Source organism: Mustela lutreola, chromosome 1 (genome assembly GCF_030435805.1).
Source record: "Mustela lutreola isolate mMusLut2 chromosome 1, mMusLut2.pri, whole genome shotgun sequence".
Taxonomy (NCBI): Eukaryota; Metazoa; Chordata; class Mammalia; order Carnivora; family Mustelidae; genus Mustela; species Mustela lutreola.
This window is the reverse complement of record NC_081290.1, coordinates 222,790,776-222,810,018: the sequence shown is the minus strand read 5'-3', so window position 1 is coordinate 222,810,018 and position 19,243 is coordinate 222,790,776. Positions and strand designations below refer to the sequence as shown.

The 19,243-nt window shown below is 42.8% G+C and overlaps 1 protein-coding gene across 2 annotated transcripts in view; it reads right to left on the bottom strand.

Moving 5' to 3' along the window:
* RAB30 (RAB30, member RAS oncogene family) overlaps window positions 1-19,243 on the bottom strand; it is an 81,486-nt gene that overhangs the window by 40,838 nt on the left and 21,405 nt on the right. The window contains exon 1 of one of the 2 annotated variants that reach the window (XM_059187771.1): window positions 10,135-10,283. The exons of the other annotated variant lie outside the window; for it this stretch is intronic. The gene's annotated coding sequence lies outside the window, so the exon portion shown is untranslated. Of the gene's footprint in view, window positions 1-10,134; window positions 10,284-19,243 lie in introns of those variants that run through there. 2 annotated transcript variants of the gene reach the window in all.

The window sequence follows — 19,243 nt, the reverse complement described above, 5'->3', positions numbered from 1 at the left end:
CTTCTGGTCCCTTCAGTTCCTCCACCCTCACTCCGTAGGTTCTCCCATATGACCCCAATCATTGCTTCATCACCACATTCACCCCCTTGCTTAATTATTTACAGGATGACCTATGCCATAAAATAAGGGTTCCCTGAAGGAAAAAACTGAATTTTATTCATCTTTGTATCCCCAGCAGCACAGTGCCTGGTGCATATAGGTACTTAGTTCTTTAAAGATTTATTTACTTGAGAGAGAGCATCAGAGAGCACATGAGCAGGGGGGACGGGCGGAGGGAGAGGGAGAAGCAGATTCCCCACTGAGCAGAGAGCCAGACATGGATCTCAATCCCAGGACCCCGGGATCATGACCTGATCCGAAGGCGCCACTTAACTGAGACACCCAGGTGCCCCAATACTTATGTCTACTTCACCATTCTGATGTCCATTTCTTCATCTATGAAATAGGAAGAATATCACCTACTTGAAGGGATGGAATTAAGTCTAAATATTCAAAGCTGACCACAGGTGGCTGTCATATATAACCATCCATCAGCATATTTGATTTATATTCTCAGCATCTCCTGGTTTTGCTTCCCTATTCTGTCCTTTAGGATCAAGCTCTTACACTGGCCCTGTGTCCTTGCTGTGAGCCCTCTCCCCAACCCATATCCTTGATCAGCAAGGGCCCCAAGTTCCAGACCTGTCTTCAGTTCCGACCTGTGACGGTGTCCTCTCAACTGGGAGGATGACTTAGCTGAGGCACCAGTGCAGAATGACATACATTTCTTGAGTACCTTTGTGCCAGGTAATGTCCCAGATGCAGAAGTAACACAAGATGCACAGGGAATTTAGGTTCTGCTGAGGGTAAGGGAAGAGACAGGGAGACAGATGAAGGCAAGACAATTCAAAGAAAAAGGCTATATACCTCTGGGGAAATTCAGGAAAGCCTTAGAGGAAGTAGCATTTCAACTGGGCCTTAAAGAGCTGAGGGGCTATTTCCAGGGTTGTGTGTTTTCCTCAAAACAGAGCACCAAGGGGCGCCTGGGTGGCTCAGTGGGTTGAGCCTTTGCCTTCGGCTTGGGTCATGATCTCAGGGTCCTGGGATCGAGTTCTGCGTTGGGCTCTCTGCTCAGCAGGGAGCCTGCTTCCTCCTCTCTCTCTCTCTGCCTGCCTCTCTGCCTACTTGTAATCTCTGTCTGTCAAATAAAATAAATAAAATCTTTAAAAAAAAAAAAAAAAAACAGAGCGCCAAAATGCTCCTGCCCCTCTGATGGATAGTAAGATAAACTGAGGAAACGCAGCCTCCTGCATGTCCCTCTAGGAGAGTCACACTGCACAGCAGGAAGGCTGACAAATCCTGAAGTACAGAACCCTATTTAAGTGTGTTTAATCCAGCACCCCCAAACTGCCCACTAGTTCTCTGTTTCTTTCCCCCGGAGGCTCTATGTGGCATTTTGAGAAAGGTACTGGAAACAAACGAGAAGTTACTGTTAACCTTTTAAAGATGTATGTTTGAATTTTAACAGGACCTCTCCTAGATAATATTTTAACATCAGATGCCTTTTAAATAATGTAATCAGCAATTTAAAAAATTCTCCTGGGGCACCTAGGTGGCTCAATGGGTTAAGCCTCTGCCTTCGGCTTGGGTCGTGATCTCACGGTCCTGAGATCCAGCCCAGCATCTGGCTCTCTGCTCGGCGGGGAGCCTGCTTCCTCCTCTCTCTCTGCCTGCCTCTCTGCCTACTTGTGATCTCTGTCTGTCAAATAAATAAATAAAATCTTAAAAAAAAAAAAAATTCTCCTGGCACTTGGTCCAAAACGAAAAAGCAATGGGAGACTTTACAGAATGAAGTAGCTGTCGAGACAGAACAAACTGACTCCTTTACTGTGAAGCGGTGTACAGACCACAAGCGTTTCTATCCAGGGAGGGAGGGAAAGAACACATCTCTGCCAGAGTCCATTCCTTCTATGGAAGGATGTTTACACTCTCGTACAGCGCCCCTCTCCCTCTCCAACATGCTGACTGGGTAAAAAAAAAACCCAGACTTAAAAGCAAAGGGAATGGCATTGCATAACAAGCCGGCGAGGCATGTTTCCCTCCTTAATATTTACCAAACAGTAGTGCCCGCAAGGGACAAGGAGGAAGTGGGCATTGTATGCCCGTCTGTCCCCACTCTGGAGATGCAGTACTCAATTCTCCAGTCTGTCAGTTAACAAATGTTTACTGGGAGCGAGGCACTGGGCTCCAGATACAGAGAGAAACAAGACAGAGTCCTGCTCCTGAGTCTGGCCTCACAGCCCAACAGGGAGGACAGGCAGGGAAACAAACTGCAATGCAGCATTCAAAGTGCAAGCAAACAATTCTGTAAGAGGTGAGTGCAAAATGCCAGCAAGGCACAAAGGCAGGCACTCCTTAATTCTGCCTGGGCTTCCGGTCAGAAGAGAAGCATGTTAAAATAAAAGGATTCCTCTTGGTACTCAGAAGATTGGAAAGGGTCTTTCCTGGCAAATCGCTCTCTCTACCTATGTATCTATCTACCAATAGGGTTCTAGGTACGATTGAATAGAATCGGGTAGGAGAGGGCAAAACTGGGGCGGGGGGCGGGGGGAGCAGCTGATCTTCCTGAGAAAGTAGCATGCTGAACAGCTGCATCTAATTTCACTTACTCCCAAAACCCTACAAAAATCCACTAAAGACTTCTTTGTCTTAATAACAAAACTGTAAGTTCAGGGAAAGAGAAGATAATGGTGTCAAATTTTGGAAGCTTGGGAAACAGATGAACACATAGTATCTGACAGCAGATGCAAGAAATCTGAATCCTAAACCAGAGGCAGGGAAAGCTGAGTGTGCAGCTGATGGGAACCACGGGGTTCTCACCAGGCCCAGGACGGGCAGTCATCACGCTCCTAGAGCAGCAGGGCAGAAGCTGAAGCTAAAGAAAAGATGGAAAGCTGCTTGAAAAGAAGTTAAATCCTAGATCCTCCTCCTCAGTGACAGAATTCTGGAAGCTTAGATGCTAGAGAGCATAAAACAAAAATGTCCAGTACTTGTTTTAAAATAATCTGGGGAGAGGGGGTGGGAGGGACACAGATGAAACGATTGCTGGTGAACCTGGGTAACAGGAACATGAGGATTCATTGCACTGTCCTCTCTACTTTGTAATCTTTGGAATTTTCCATAATAAAAAGTAAGAGTGGCTCGGTCCAGGAGTACCCAGTATGGTTAACGGGGAACATAAAAAACACAAGGGCACTATGTCTGCTGAAGGTGAAGTTCAACAGGGTCCTAGTCCCTTTCCTCTAGAGACTTCCCTCTTGCCCCTCCCAGCAAAGAGATGGGAACGGAGGAAAACGTGAAGATGCTGCCTCAGGGGTTTCCAACAAACAGCCCACCCCATCACCACTTCAGTGAGGCCCATGGTTAATGATCTCCAGCCCACAGTCAGTTTCTTGACAGCTTTTTGGGTTTTTTGGACAGCCTCATGAAGATATTAACTCCCATACTCAATTCACCCTTTTAAAGTATACAATTCAGTGATTTTTTTTTCAAAGATTCTATTTATTTATTTGACAGACAGATCAAAAGCAGGCAGAGAGGCAGGCAGAGAAAGAGAAGGGGAAGCAGGTTCCCTTTGTGAGAGGGGATAGCCGGATGTGGGGCTTGATCCTAGGATCAAGGATCCAGGATCCTAGGATCATGACCCGAGCCGAAGTCAGAGACTTTAATCCACTGAGCCACCCAGGTGCCTCAATTCAGTGATTTTTAGTATATTCACAGAGCTGTACAACCATCACCACTGGGTGGTTGATTAAGATATAACATTAAACTTCATTAAGATAAACTCACTCAATTTACTCTTTTAAAGTGTACAATTCAGTGGTGTTTAGTATAGTCACAGAGTTCTAAACCATCACCATGATAAATTTTACATTTTCATCACCCCAAAGAAAGCATTACCCATTAGCAGTCACTCCATCCATATACCGCCCCCGGACCCCCAGCCCACACTCCAGCCCCAGGCAACCACTAATCTATTCTCTCTGTCTTTACAGATTTGCCTATTCTGGAAATTTCATATAAATGAAATCATATACTCTGTGGTCTTTTGTGAGCAGCTTCCTTCATTTACCACTCAAGGTCTCAACAGATGTTTTTGTTTTCTGTTTTTTTAACCTACCGTCTCCCTACCCCCCACCCTTAATTAGACCACACAGCCAAGGATCACATTCAAAGACATCTTGGGAACGCCTCTAATGAAGATACAGACCAGAGCAAACACACACACACACACACACACACACACACATGGAGCTTGAAGGAAATAGATACTATATATGAGGCAGGGAGCAGGATGGGAGGGAAATAGCATTAATATTCTCACAAAAATGAAATAAAATTATAGCCACGAAATGCAAATAGGATGCTATATAAAGGAAACACCAAGAAGACAAAAAAAGAGCTCTTGTAAATTGACAACTTAGAGGCAGAAATTTTAAAACAAAAACAGAAACAACAAAAAACCTCAATAAAAGGATTAAAAAATGAAGTAGAGAAAATCTTCTGGAGACTAGAATCACGAGACAAAGATTGGAAAACAGAAGCAGTTAAGAATAGTCTAGAGGACTAGTAGGGAAAGTTCAATATCTGAATAAAAGAAATCCCCAAGGGGCACCTCGGTGACACAGTCGGTTAAGCAGCAACTCTTGGTTTTGGCTCAGGTGATGATTTCATGGGTAATGACATGGAGCCCTACATTAGGCTCCATGCTCAGTGGGGGAGTCTGCTTGAAGATTCTTTCCCTTTGCCCCTCTCCCCACTCTCACATGTGAATGTGCTCGCACTCTCCAAAAATAAATAAATCTTTTTAAAACGTAAAAGAAATTCCCAAGAAGAAATAGAAAAAAAGAAAAATTATAATTTGATAAAACTTTGAAGAACTAAGGCATGCAACTTTGCCTGATTCAAAGCATCCTGCACACAAAACACAGTGTGAAATTTCAGGAAACAGTAAAGAAAAGATTACATAAGCTTTCAGAAAGGAGAAAAATCAAACAGGCTACATATAAAGAGTAAGAAATTAAAACATTTCTCAACACCAACTTCTCAACAGCATCAATAAAAACAAGGCAATGAAGCAATACTTTCAAAATCCTGAAGGAAAATTATTTCTAACCAAACTATGTATCAAGTATGAGAACAGAACAAAAATATCTTCAAATATACAAGATCTTAGAAATTCAAATTCCATTCACCTAAGAAGTTCCCGAAGGATATCCTTCACCAACTGGTATACAAGGAACAGAGGGACTGAGTAGAGACAGTCAGTGGAGGACCCCAAAATGAACACCACATGAAGAAACTAACCAGACTGCAGAAGTAGAGCTCAAGGGACAGACATATTGAAGCTGTTCATCACCAAAAACCCTCCGCATTAAACGCTCTTTGGTGTTGTTGATCTAAATATTTTAAATATATGATTAGAAAATTTTCAAACATACTGAAAAGTAACCCTTGATACTCATCATTAATTCAAAATATGAACATTTTGGCCTGTTAACTTAATCACTCCCTTTTCTCTACTTTTCTTCGTTTAAATGTTTTATAACAAATTCCGTATCATGCCATTTCATTTTAGCGTACTTCAGAATCCACCTCTATATTACTCATTCTCTATCATCACAATATTATTATCATACCTAGAAAAACTAACGGCAAACCCTTGATATCAGGCCATAATAAAACTTCCCCAACATCTCTAAAAAAATTTTTTTTAATATTTTATTTATTTATTTGACAGAGAGAGATCACAAGTATGCAGAGAGAGAAAGAGAGAGTGAGAGGAGGAAGCAGGCTCCCTCCTGAGCAGAGAGCCCAATGCGGGGCTCAATCCAGGACCCTGGGATCACGACCAGAGCAGAAAGCAGAGGCTTTAACCCACTGAGCCACCTGGGTGCCCCTGAAATGCTTTTTTATAATTAGACTGTTTTTATAATTAGAATTGTGTCTCCCCTGGCCCCCAAATTTATATGTTGAAGCTCCGCCCCCCGCCCAGTACTCAGAATGGGACTATACTTGGAGATAGGGCCTTTTAAATAGTAACTAAGTTAAAATGAGGCCTTCAAGGTGGTCCCTAATCCCACATGACTAATATCCTTACAAGAAGAAAACAGATTAAAACATATAGACACTGGGGCCACAAGTATACAGAAGACAACTATGTGAGGAGGGAGGAAGAAGGCAGCAACCATCTCTAAGCCAAAGAGAGAGACCTCAGGGAAAACCTACCCACCTACACCTTGATCTTAGACTTCCAGCCTCCAGCATAGTGAGAAAATTAACTTCTGAGGCACCTGGGCAGTTCACTTGGTTAAATTTGGTCCAACTCTTGATTTCAGCTCAGGTCATAATCTCAAGGTCATGAGATTGAGCCCTAAATTGAGCTACAGGATGAGTGTGGAAAGCGCTTAAGATTGTCCCTCTCCCTCCTCTCTGCTCTCTCCCCAACTCGTGTTCTTTCTCTCTAATGTCTCTCTCCCTTAAAAAAAAAATTTTTTTTTAATTTTTTAAGACTTTATTTACTTATTTATTTGACAGACAGAGATCACAAGTAGGCAGAGACGCAGGCAGAGAGAGAAAGGAGGAAGCAGGCTCCCAGAGGAGCAGAGAGCCTGATGCGGCGTTCGATCCCAGGACCCTAGGACCATAACTTGAGCCGAAGGCAGAGGCTGTAACCCACTGAGCCACCCTGAAGCCCCAATTCAAAATTTTTTAAAAATTAAAATAAGTTTCTGTTGCTTAAGCTACGCAGTATGTGGTATTTTGTTATGGCAGCCTTTGCAGACTAACACATAGACTACCTGAACCAAAAAGATTCAAACATTACACTGATTATAATTTTTAAGTTACATTATTTTTTTCATGTCACTGACTTGTTGCAAAAGCCAAATCAGTTGTCCAAAAATCTGCATTTATCTGTTCGCTTCCTTAGAGTGTAGTTTAATTTCTTCCATCTTTCCAATAAATCAAAGTTAGCTATAGGGGCTTGATTAGATTTAGGGGTCCATTTTTAGGTAAAAAGAATTCCAGATAGTAACTGCATACTCTCTTTTTAACCTGCCCAAGAATGATAGGCAAACTTGGTTCAGACTCTTTTCTGACTCTATTGGTCTCGACCTTGTGCTAATAAAGCACCTGCTCGGCCCCTCCAGGCTGACTGTATGCATTAGCTGATGGCATTCACTTCACCCCACAAGGAAGTTTTTGCTCTGACCTACTCCCTGACAGCTGGAAAAATGAGAGGTAGAGAAGACAGAAGAGTCCATTCTCTATGACCACACCCTACCAGATGCTCAGTGCCTGACCCACACTATGGCCATCAGATGCCCTAATAATGGTGGGCTTTAAATTTCCTAGGATCCACTTACAGCCTTGTCCACTGACTGCCCCATTAGGACTTTTGTAACCTCTAGGGAAGCTAAAGTCACAATATGAACCCAAATCAGCTTATTTTTAAACCCAGTAGTGGCACTATTGCCCTTTTCTTACAAAGCTTGCTAGATTTGTACTTGCTCCTTGTTTTAAAAAACTAACCAGGGGCGCCTGGGTGGCTCAGTGGGTTAAGCCTCTGCCTTTGGCTCAGGTTATGATCCCAGGGTCCTGGGATCGAGCCCCGCATCAGGCTCTCTGCTCAGCGGGGAGCCTGCTTCCTCCTCTCTCTCTGCCTGCCTCTCTGCCTACTTGCGATCTCTCTCTCTGTCCAATAAATAAATAAAATCTTTAAAAAAAAAAAACTAACCAATATACAGTTCAGTAATATAAACATGAATAGTTAAATCATTAAAGAAAAAAGTAAGGGAATGATCAACACAGAAGTCAGGATAATCACTGACTCTGGTGAGGAGAGAAGAGGACATGATTTGGGGGCAGAAGGTACAAAAGCAGCTTCTAAGGCACCGATAGCATTCCATTTTATAAGCTGAATGGTGGATGCCCAATTTTCTTTTTATTGTTCTTCTTCAAGCTGTAAATCCATTTTAGAACACTTTTCAGTATACCCAATAGTGTCCACAGTAATTATTCTTTGTGAGTAGTCCACTCTGGCTAGAACACAGGGTTTGAAGAGTAGAGTAAAAGGAGAGAAGATGGGAAATGGAGTTTACACTGAAGGCAAATGGCAGCCTGAGTGATGCTCTCTTGGGAGTCAAGGAACATTTATACCCAAGATCAATTAAAATGTCCTTCTCACAACCTATCCATCAAGAATGACAGAAAAAAAATCCTTCCTTTTCCCTACTAAGTTACCTAGGGATGACATATCCAACGTTGTAAGCGTCTCACTGGGAAACATAATAATATGGTTTTGATGTATTTCTCCAGTGAAAGAAGAGCCTTAGGGAACACATCTGCCTCAAATTCTTAAATGACACAAAGCTGGGAGGGATGCTGAACAAATGTTTTAGATGACAGAACTGGGATATAGCTCGGTGAGCTGGAGTGACAGGTCAAATCTAGCGTACTTTATCACAACATCTAGCCCTTGCTGAGAACATATGATATGCCACTAGCTTTACATAATTTATCCCACGGAAGTAAGTTGCCTGAGATCACAAAGCAAGTCAATAGCAGAGTCATCATATGAAGCCAGATTTTCACATTCAAATTCTAAACTCAAGTGAGATTTCAACTACCAGCAATTAACTCTTAAAAAACTGAATCTTCTGTCACTCTCCGAGAACTGCCACTCACCCCCCGCCCCTTGGGCATAAGCACCTAAGGAAAAATGATTAGATCAGACTCATTGCAGTCACTGATGTCACATTTGGGGACCCTCTGACAGCTGCCAGGAAACTTATATCTGCCCTGAAGAACAAGTCTGTCATCAAGAGTAAGCTGTGAGAGGATTCTTTCGGCAACTCGTTCCCAGCTTGGCTGTCTGCTTCCCCATCTGTATTGAAGAGTTTGTAAAACTCATGCTATACAGCTGCAGACAGGGGCCCCTTATCACACAGACTGCTGAGCTATACCCCTTAGCCAGCCTGTTGTCCACCTTCAGTTCTCTCTCGTCCTCAGGGCCACTGTGATTTGCTGGGTGTGTGTAGCCAAGAGAACGGCACAACCACCTCCAATGCACAGTCATATCCAATGAGCCATCCCGAAAGACAGCCAGAGAATTTTAATGAAAACCAGAAAACTCTCAGCCACTAAGTCCAACTGCAGTCCAGGCCCAACAGCCCCTCCCCGCTGCGGCCTAGAATCCCTGAGCCAGTTTCATCCCAAAGAGCCAAAGAGCAGGGAGGAAAATCCATTCTGCATTCAGCAACATCTCCCAGGGCAGCCACTTTCCAGGGTCGTTTAGGTGAGAGGCAAGGTACATGCTGATTACAGAGGACCCAGGGACCCTGAGAAGCACACGGTGCAGCAGCAACAGATCTGAGCCAAAAGATTATGAAACAGTCTATTTAAAAAAAAAAAAAAAGCTTTTCCTTCTGCCAAAGCTGTCTGAACACAGCTGCATACAAGGCTAGTGAGGAATCTTAACAAGCTTAAAGGGACCGTATTTCAGATACTCAATAACCAAAGGTGGAAGAAACAGGATTTTGAGCACTTACTATGTGTCAGGCACCCTGATCTCATTTCACCTTCACTAGGAGGAGGCAATTATAAACTTCATGTGACAGATAAAAACACTGACGTGGAGAGGTTAAATAAGCTGTCCCAAGTGACCTAGCTGGCAAACAATCAAGGCCCCAAGTTCAATACGGGTGAGGCTCATCAGGAATAAACTCAAAATTCCAACCTGTCCTGCCTCATAAAAAGAACACTCGTTTCTGAACATCAACTATGCCTGGAACTCAACTAACATTTCTGTGTGTACTGTATCATCTAAACCTCACAGCGATCACGTAAGACAGGGAGTCCTTATTATCCCCATTTTAGATGAGGAAGCTAAGGCAAGAGGTCAAGTAACTCAGCCAAGGTCATGACACTGCCAAGATATGATCCAGGTCTACCTAACTCTAGAGCCCCATGTTAGAACACTCACTCTTGACAATTGACAGGAGAGTCATGCAGGTTGTCCTACTGACCAGACAAGCTGCATGAAGACTTCAGCCCCCACCCCTCCCCAGCAGGCTGTCCCCGTTCCAGGGTTACCTTTCAAGTCATCCAAGCACTCCTCAAAGGGGGGACAGAGTCGCTGGCTCTGAGAAGGCTGACAGTGACATCTGTACCTTGCTATGGACAGGGAGCTCTGTTAACACGGCACGGGTGCAGGAGAAGGCTCCCAGCAATGATCCCCAGATGCCTGTGAGTGCAGAAGCTGACAGCTCCTTTCTGCAGGCTCGGCTGCACTGGCCCACCCACCTCACGGCAACTCCTCCCCTCCCCAACAGCTCACAGGCCTAGTTTGTATTCTTAACGGTAGACCATGTGCCTCCTCTTAGAGCAACCGTGATTTCCCAAAGGAGACGACTGTCTAGACAGAACATCCCAATCCATCTTGACAAGAAATGGGCCACACAATGTAAGGTTTGATGGTGTTTTGGGGGTCTGTGTTCAGCACCCCAACGAAGGCTCTGGGCCTGGTACCTCTGGGTTATCAGACTGTAGCATCACGCAGCACAACAGCTGATATTCAGGGTTAGAACTGGCTTCCCAGGGGCGCCTGGGTGGCTCAGTGGATTAAGCCTCCACCTTCAGCTCTGGTCATGATCTCAGGGTCCTGGGATTGAGTCCTGCATCAGGCTCTCTGCTTGGCAGGGAGCCTGCTTCCCCCCTCTCTCTCTGCCTGCCTCTGTGCCTACTTGTGATCTCTCTGTCAAATAAATAAATAAAATCTTAAAAAAAAAAAAAAAAAAAGCTTCCCAGCCAGGCAAGTGATACCCGAGAGAAGATGCAGACATGTCACCCCAGGCTTATGGGTCAGGTACTCCCAGGCACACCACAGGAACCATTCCAGTAATTAGGTTCAGACTTGACAGAGCTCTGCTATACATGTTTAGAATGAAGTGCCAGGCTTGGAGGGAGACCAAACACTAATATGTGACAGGTACTATGGCAGGTACACTCACAGCCAGTATCTTAATTCATATTCACAACATCCAAAGAAAATATTCACAACATTTCATGAGGTAGATAGGACTGTTTTGTTTTTTTGTTTTTTGTTTTTTGGTCTAGGATAGCTTTTATTTTTTTTAAACTTTTTCTTTTTTAGTGATTAAACCTAACTTACTGAGGTCATAGACTTTTTATTTTAAGATTTTAATTATTTATTTGACAAAGATCATAAGGAGGCAGAGAGGCAGGCAGAGACAGAGAAAGAAGCAGGCTCCCCGCTGAGCAGAGAGCCCGATGTGGGGCTCGACCCCAGGACCCTGAGATCATGACCCTAATTGAAGGCAGAGGCTTACCCCACTGAACCACCCAGGTGCCCCTAGGATTGCTTTTATACAGATAAGGCAACTGAAGCCCGAAGAGGTAACATAATTTGCCCCAAATCACACAGGGAATGGCAACTTCAGAATCAAATCCATTTTTTTTAATATGATTCCAACACCCTTACACCCAGTCAATTACAAGCTATTTATTTATTCTGCAAATATTTATCAAGTACCTTCCAAGGGCACCTACAATGCCACTTAGAGAAAACATGGTTGTTAACATGAAGGCCGGTGTCCAGTCACCAAAGAACTTACGTTCTCAAGAAAAGCAGGGCAGATCTGAAAGGAAGGTACAAAATAATGAGATTAGGGCCTTTGATGAGGGATCAGAGCAGGCTTCTCTCAGGAAGTGGTATCTGAGCTGAGACCTGAGGGATGAGAATGAGCCAGCCATTTGCAAAGCTATGCAGAGAGTGCAGGCAGAAGTTACAAGAAGTGTGAGGGCTGGCTGCCAGAGAAGGCTTGTCATGTCTAGAGAACATAAAGGCCACCAGGGACCAAGGCTGAATGAATAACACGGAAGAATATTTGAGATGACGCAGGGCCTTGCTGACCACAGAAGAGTCTCAATTTTGTTGTAAGGGCAATGAGAAATCAGAGAATAGTTTTAATTACAGGACTGACATGATCTGATTTGGGCTTTTGATTTTGTTTTTGTTTTTAAGTAGGCTCCATGCCCAATGTAGAGCCCAAGGCAGGGCTTGAACTCACAACCCTGAGATCAAGATCTGAACTGAGATCAAGACTCAGACACTTAACCCACAGAGTCACCCAAATGCCATGAATTTGTGCTTTAAAGAGATAACTCTAGGGTGCCTGGGTGGCTCAGTTGGTTGAGCAACTGCCTTCGGCTCAGGTCATGATCCCGGACTTCCAGGATCGAGTCCCGCATTGGGCTCCCAGCTCCTTGGGGAGTCTGCTTCTCTCTCTGACCTTCTCCTCTCTCATGTTCTCTCTCACTCATTCTCCCTCAAATAAAATAAAATCTTTAAGAAAAAAAAAAAAAAAAAGAGAGAGAGAGAGATAACTCTACTTGTTGTGGGCAAGGAGGGGGCCGGAGTTAGAAATTGGAGAGGGATCTGGTGACTAGATTGGGGTGATGGTAGAAGAGATGAATTTTATATTTGGAGATAGGACCAAAAAGAGTAGCTGATGGACTGTTATGTGAATAGTAAAGAAACAAACTCCTAGGATCCTAGCTTGACTAACTGGGTAGAAGGAAGTACCAAGCATAATGAGAAAGACTGAAGGAAAAGCCAAATGCTCATGAGATAGTCATGGATTTTACTCTTTTTTACACTAAAAAGAAAAAAAAGAGTAGATCTAGTTTTTTGCTTTTTTTTTTTTTTCTGGGGAAGCTGTAAATGAAAGGTTTGAAGCTGCTCAATCTGGTGAAGAGCTGCTGAGAATGAAAAATGGAGAATCTAAAAAGCTGACCTAGGAAACAGCGATTCCACGTACTTCATGTGGCCATCCACTACTAAGCTGGAATCCACAGGTGGAAGGCAGACACAGAAGTTCAGATGGATGTTGGATGGAGAAGGATAGTTTTGTGGTCAGGGCTGTGGAAAGGGGAAAGAGCTGCCTCCAGGTGGCAATGACTTCCCTGTCATTGGAAGTGTTAAAGAATAAATCAAATGACCCCGTGGCTGGATGGTTAGCAATAAAATTCAATAATTGGGTGGGCAAATCCTTCTAAGCCTAAAATCCTTCTTAGCCCTAAGATCCTGTGGTTTTAAGATACAATCTTTGTTAAATCTGACCATTAGGGCTGGAGTTTTCCCAATCAGGCAGAACTTCCTTGATATGTCCTACCTTTTGAAAGCAAAAGAACAGCATTAGCTTATTTCAGCCACTATAAAGTGACTTCTAGGGCGCCTGGGTGGCTCAGTGGGTTAGGCCGCTGCCTTCGGCCCAGGTCATGATCTCAGGGTCCTGAGATCGAGTCCCACGTTGGGCTCTCTGCTCAGCAGGGAGCCAGCTTCCCTCTCTCTCTCTCTGCCTGCCTCTCCATCTACTTGTGATCTCTGTCAAATAAATAAATAAAATCTTTTAAAAAAAAAAGCTTTAAAGTGACTTCTAGTTTACTTCTAAATGTCCTACAAGATGCTGGAAGCATAGGATATACTGGTGTACACTTATATAGTTTTGTAAAAGGCACAAGCCATCAATCAGATATCCAAGATCTACAATTTATTAGCTCTGTGACCTGTGGCAAGTTATTTAAATCCTCTTGAGTCTCCATTACTTTCTTGGAAAAATGGGAAGACTGAAAGAAAGAAAGAAAGAAAAGAAAGAAAAATGGGAAGACTAATGCTTAATTTGCCGTGAGGACCAAAGTCCACTACTGAACCATTACAGCAAGAATAATAATGATAGGGGCACCTCGGTGGCTCAGTGGGTTAAGCCTCTGCCTTCAACTCAGGTCACGATCTCAGGTTCCTGGGATCGAGCCCCACATCGGGCTCTCTACTCAGCAGGGAGCCTGCTTCTCCCTCTCACTCTGCCTGCCTCTCTGCCTACTTGTGATCTCTCTCTCTGTCAAATAAATAAATGAAATCTTTTTTTTAAAAAAAGAATAATAATGATAACTAATATCTATCGAGTCATTGCTATATCCTAGTATGTGCTATGTGCTCTCTGTGCATTTTTTTCCACTTAATCTTTACAACCCAGGAGGCAGATACCACTGTTATCCCTGTTTTAAAAAGTAAAGATTTCTAGAGGTTAAATAACTTCTCTAAGAGTCATATAGTTAGTAATTGCTCAATGGGGGGGGGGGGGACAAGCAAACATCAACAAAAATGAAAAGAAAAAAAGATAAAGAATACATATTTAGATAGAAGTTTAGTTATTTTAAAAATGTAACCTACGGGGTGCCTGGGTGGCTCAGTGGGTTAAAGCCTCTGCCTTCGGCTCAGGTCATGATCTCAGGGTCCTGGGATCGAGACCTGCATGGGACTCTCTGCTCAGCGGGGAGCCTGCTTCCCCCTCTCTCTGCCTGCCTCTCTGCCTACTTGTGATCTCTTTCTGTCAAATAAATAAAATCTTAAAAAAATAAATAAATAAAAATGTAACCTATTGTGGAACTTAACAATCAATTCACTGACTAGACATTTAGTAAATATTTATTGAACGTATAAATGAATAATTGAATGATTAAATGATTCCAACAAACACATATTGAGTTCTTACCAGGTACAGCATTGAGAAACTAGGGTAACACAGAATTTACATTAATTTCATTGAGTGGTTGCCATTAAAAACATTATCTTCCAAACACAGATAAATTCAGATATTTATCTATTACCCATGAAGAAAGGTCCTAAGAAAAGTCATTCTCAGACATACCGACAGAAGCCAGAATTACTGCTGTTCTTTCTTTGGGAAGTTCAATGTTAGAGGGGTACTCAGAGTAGTAGCTGAAAACTAAGAGCACACAAATAGAAGCCAAGGAAGGAGACAGTCTCATAGAAAAGAAGAAAAAGCCTTCAACAGGAAGCAGAAATATCTAAGCAAACAAGGGCTTTAGAAAAGGCTGATTAACACCTAGGAGTTTGCTTATGAACTTCCCTAGAATTGTGGCATTGGGATGAACGGGTTAGAGAGGAAGAGGAGTTTGTCTTTTAAGAAGTTTGGTGACAAAAAAGAGGGAGAATAGCAGCCTGGTGAGGAGAACCAGGAGGATGACTGCTAAGGAACCTAAGGGAAAGGAGAAACCAAAGACCAAGGATACATGGAGGAGAAACAAGGAAGAAAGAGAAGGACCAGACCCAGGAAAGTCAAGAGAGGCAGGGTGGAATGCAGAGGGAAGAAGCTATCCATGGGAAAGGAGAGGTCATCTTCTGTTCTGAGACAGGAATGAATAAGGAGAGACTATCTTGGATGCACATTGTGAAAATTACTCTGAATCAAGCTGGATAGATCCCCAAACCAATCAAGTTAGGGAACACCATTTTAGGCTTAAAATGATATTGATTTCTTTGGGCCACTCATAAATAAGTTGGTATGGAAAAAGTCAACAATCATTTGGATATAAGTTCCACACAAAAATCAGATTCATTGATGAGCACCTGGGTGGTTCAGTTGGTTCAGTGTCTGCCTTTGGCTCAGGTCATGACCTCAGGGTCCTCAGATGAGTCCTAAATAGGGCACCCTGCTCAGCAGGAGGTCTGCTTCTCCCTCTCCCTCTGCCCATCCCCTATGCCATGCTCTCTCTCTCTCAAAATAAATAAATAAAAATCTTTTTAAAAATCAGACTTATTGAGATGTGCTTATATTCCATTTCTTTGGGGAGGGAGGGGCAAAGGGAGAGGGAGATGGAGAACCTTAAGCAAACTCCATGCCCATCATGGAGCCTGACATGGGACTAGATCTTAAGACCCTGAGATCACGACCTGAGCTGAAATCAAGAGTTGAATACATAAATGAACTAAGCCAGGTGCCCCTAAATTCTGTTTCTTAATCTGGGTGCTGGGTACATTGGTGTGCTCAGTTTGATAACATCATCAAGCTATTACACTTACAAGTGTACTTTTCTCTATGTATATTATACATCAATAAAAAGTTTTTATAAACTAGTTGTTAACTTAAGAATCACCACTCCTTTACTTGTTAGTTTTTTAAAAAATAACTTACCCTCTCAAGGAACCTACATATTCCTTCAGATAGATTCTTTTTTATCTAATTCTTTTAGATTCATCACAGTACTAAACATAAGGCTAGATGCACAATAGGTATCTAATAAATAAATATTGATAGGGGCACCTGGGTGGCTCCGTTGGTTGAGCGCCAGCTCTTGGTTTCAGCTCAGGTCATGATCTCAGGGTTGTGAGATCGAGGCCCCCATCGGGCTCTGCACTAGGTGTGGAGTCTCCTTGGGATTCTCTCTCTCCCTCTGCCAGTCCACCTCCCCTGTATGCTCATGCACATACACTCTCTCTCAAATAAATAAAACCTTCTAAAATAAAATAAATGTATGTTAACATATCTGGGAGAACTTTAGTACCAAACTTAATGCAAATCTATCTCCAGGAAATGACACCTTTATGATTCCAAAATCTGGCAGGACCCCACTTTAGCCAGATGTTTATTTGCATTGAGCATCACCAATAATGGGATAAACTAACAAAATGAGCTATTTAGAATTCTTGCCAAAAACGTTTAACCTGGGCACCTAGGTGGCTCAGTGGATTAAGCCTCTGCCTTCAGCTCATGTCATGATCCCAGGGTCCTGGGATTGAGCCCCGCATTGGGCTCTCTGCTCAGCGGGGAGCCTGCCTGCCTCTCTGCCTGCTTGTGATCTCTCTCTCTCTCAAATAAATAAATAAAAATCTTAAAAAAAAAAGTTTAACCTGTATATAATAACAGAGAAATAACTAGACAAATGGTAGGTTGTGAGATATTCTCAAGACTCTTAAAAATAGGGATGCCTGGGTGGCTCAGTTGGTTAAGCGGCTGCCTTCGGCTCAGGTCATGATCTCAGGGTCCTAGGATGTAGTCCTGCATCAGGCTCCTTGCTCTGAGGGGAGCCTGCTTATCTCTCTGCCCCTTCCCTCATCCACTTGTATGCTCTCTCTCGCAAATAAATAAAAATCTTTAAAAAAAAATAAAAATAAAGCAGGTATTAACAGCGTGCAATCACTAAGTGAGATTTCTTCCTGATATAATCAGAAAAAAAATTTTCTGGCGGGTTGGCTGAAGCATGAAAAGAAAAAAAGCTTTGGCAAGACACATGGGCAGGTCTTTGAATTATTTTCTGTTAGAAAACAAATATTCATGTGTTTCTCTATTTTAAGGGATTTCTCAAAGCCTACAAATGAGAAGACTATCTTGTATTACATCTCTTCCCTCTGCAAAATCCCTCAAGATTCTTACCAAGAGAGCCTAAATCTGTTTTTTCATGACCTAATGAAAGCCTTCTTTATTTAATTTGGATCTTCCTCCAAGTGATATGCAGCAATTATCAGTGCTGTGTATTGACTTATACATCCCAACCCAGGGGCCTAGGTTCAAAGGATATAGCTTTCTGAGCTGAAATCTAAGAACCCAGGCTTTCCTCTGCCATATAGAGAAACCTGCTTACAATGAATGAATGGCAAAGAAAGCCTATAGTGCTCCTTATAAACAAAACAGTAATCTAGGTAGAGGGTTTTCTTAGAATAACCTCTACAAATCTGTAAATATGTGTTTGGCTAAAAAAACAAAAAACAAAAAACCTCCAACTAAATCCATGTATTACCATTGTCAGGTGAGAAAAACATTCAACTTCTGCAAGAACAGAAAGAAAACATCACAAGCATCACAGTTACTGTACATCTAATGAGTCAGTTGTTCTCATTTATCAGAACTAAAAAATTAATGCAGCAAAAGATATTTGTTTTAGACATTATTTGGATCAAAGCCAAATCCATGCCCAATTTTTCCTACAGCCTCCCTCAGTTCTTTGGCCCACACACCCCAGGATGCCTCACACTACAGTTTGAAACTACAATTTTTTTTTTTTAAGATTTTATTTATTTATTTATTTGACAGAGAGAAATCACAAGTAGGCAGAGAGGCAGGCAGAGGGAGAGGAGGAAGCAGGCTCCCCACCAAGCAGAGAGCCCGATGAAGCACTGGATCCCAGGACCCTGAGATCATGACCTAAGCCGAAGGCAGAGGCTTAACCTGCTGAGCCACCCAGGTGCCCCTGAAACTACGATTTTAAACCTAAATGATTGCGCAACAGGAAGAAGGCAACACATGCAGAGAGAGTCTTCCCCACAAACTTCGGCAGAATCAGGGAAACCAATTACCAACCAGGCTCTCTGTCTTCAAGGGAACTCTGATGTTGAAACAGAATTCTACTGTGCACATTAATTCTCAAAACTGTTCTGGGGCACTATAAAGACAGCTGCAGAGCAACAGGCTTTCCTGGCCCACATCTGCATATTAGCATATACATCTGGCCAAAAGATGAGACATCCACAGACCTGGCACGGGTCTCCTCAGTCACTGAGCTCCCATTCAGTTGTCGCAGTTAAGTGGGAGTAAAGGGCTCTGAGCAGGTTAAGCCCTTGAGCTTGGTACTTGAATCCTGGCTCTACTATTAATGACTGGGTGACTTCGGACACATTTTACTTAATCTCTTCCAGCTTAGTTTCCTCAGCTGTAAAACGGGGATGGTAATCTTACCCCAATTACATTGAGTTATCGTCAGAATTAAATGAGGTTAATATGTATTACTAGGCATGTCAATAAACTTTCAAGAATGTTGGCTCTGATTATTATTCTTTATTGTTATTTGGAGAGTTCTACTCCATCTGTTATGGGCCTTTAGAACTCTTGAGATTCTATGAATTAGCGTGCGACCCACAGTAAGAAATCTGACATCTCTGGGCCTCATGCTCATTATCTGTTAAATGAAAGGGTACTGCCAAGTGACCTATAAAATCCCTTCCAGCTCGAAAATATTAAAAGGCTCTCTGATTGATCTTTCATGCTTTCATCTGTGTCTCAGTGCCACTGACTGGATAAACTGGTACAACAAAGTCAGTGCCAGATAAACTGTCTTTATCCTTTTTCACCTTAGTTCCTTTAATCTCATAACCCACCCATGCATACATAGGATCATAAGGTATCGGTCCCCACAGAAAAAAATAAGCAAGTATGGAGGAAGCCAAGTCTCTTTCCCCTTCCTATAGGCTGGGTAGTGGCTTCCAAACATGAATGAGTGGATTCATTTATACACCCATGGAAGCATCCCACATACTGAGGAAGGAGTGCCTTCCGCTGCTCCAAAGACACCCACTCCTGGTCTCCACAGGCTGTCATTTGGGCAT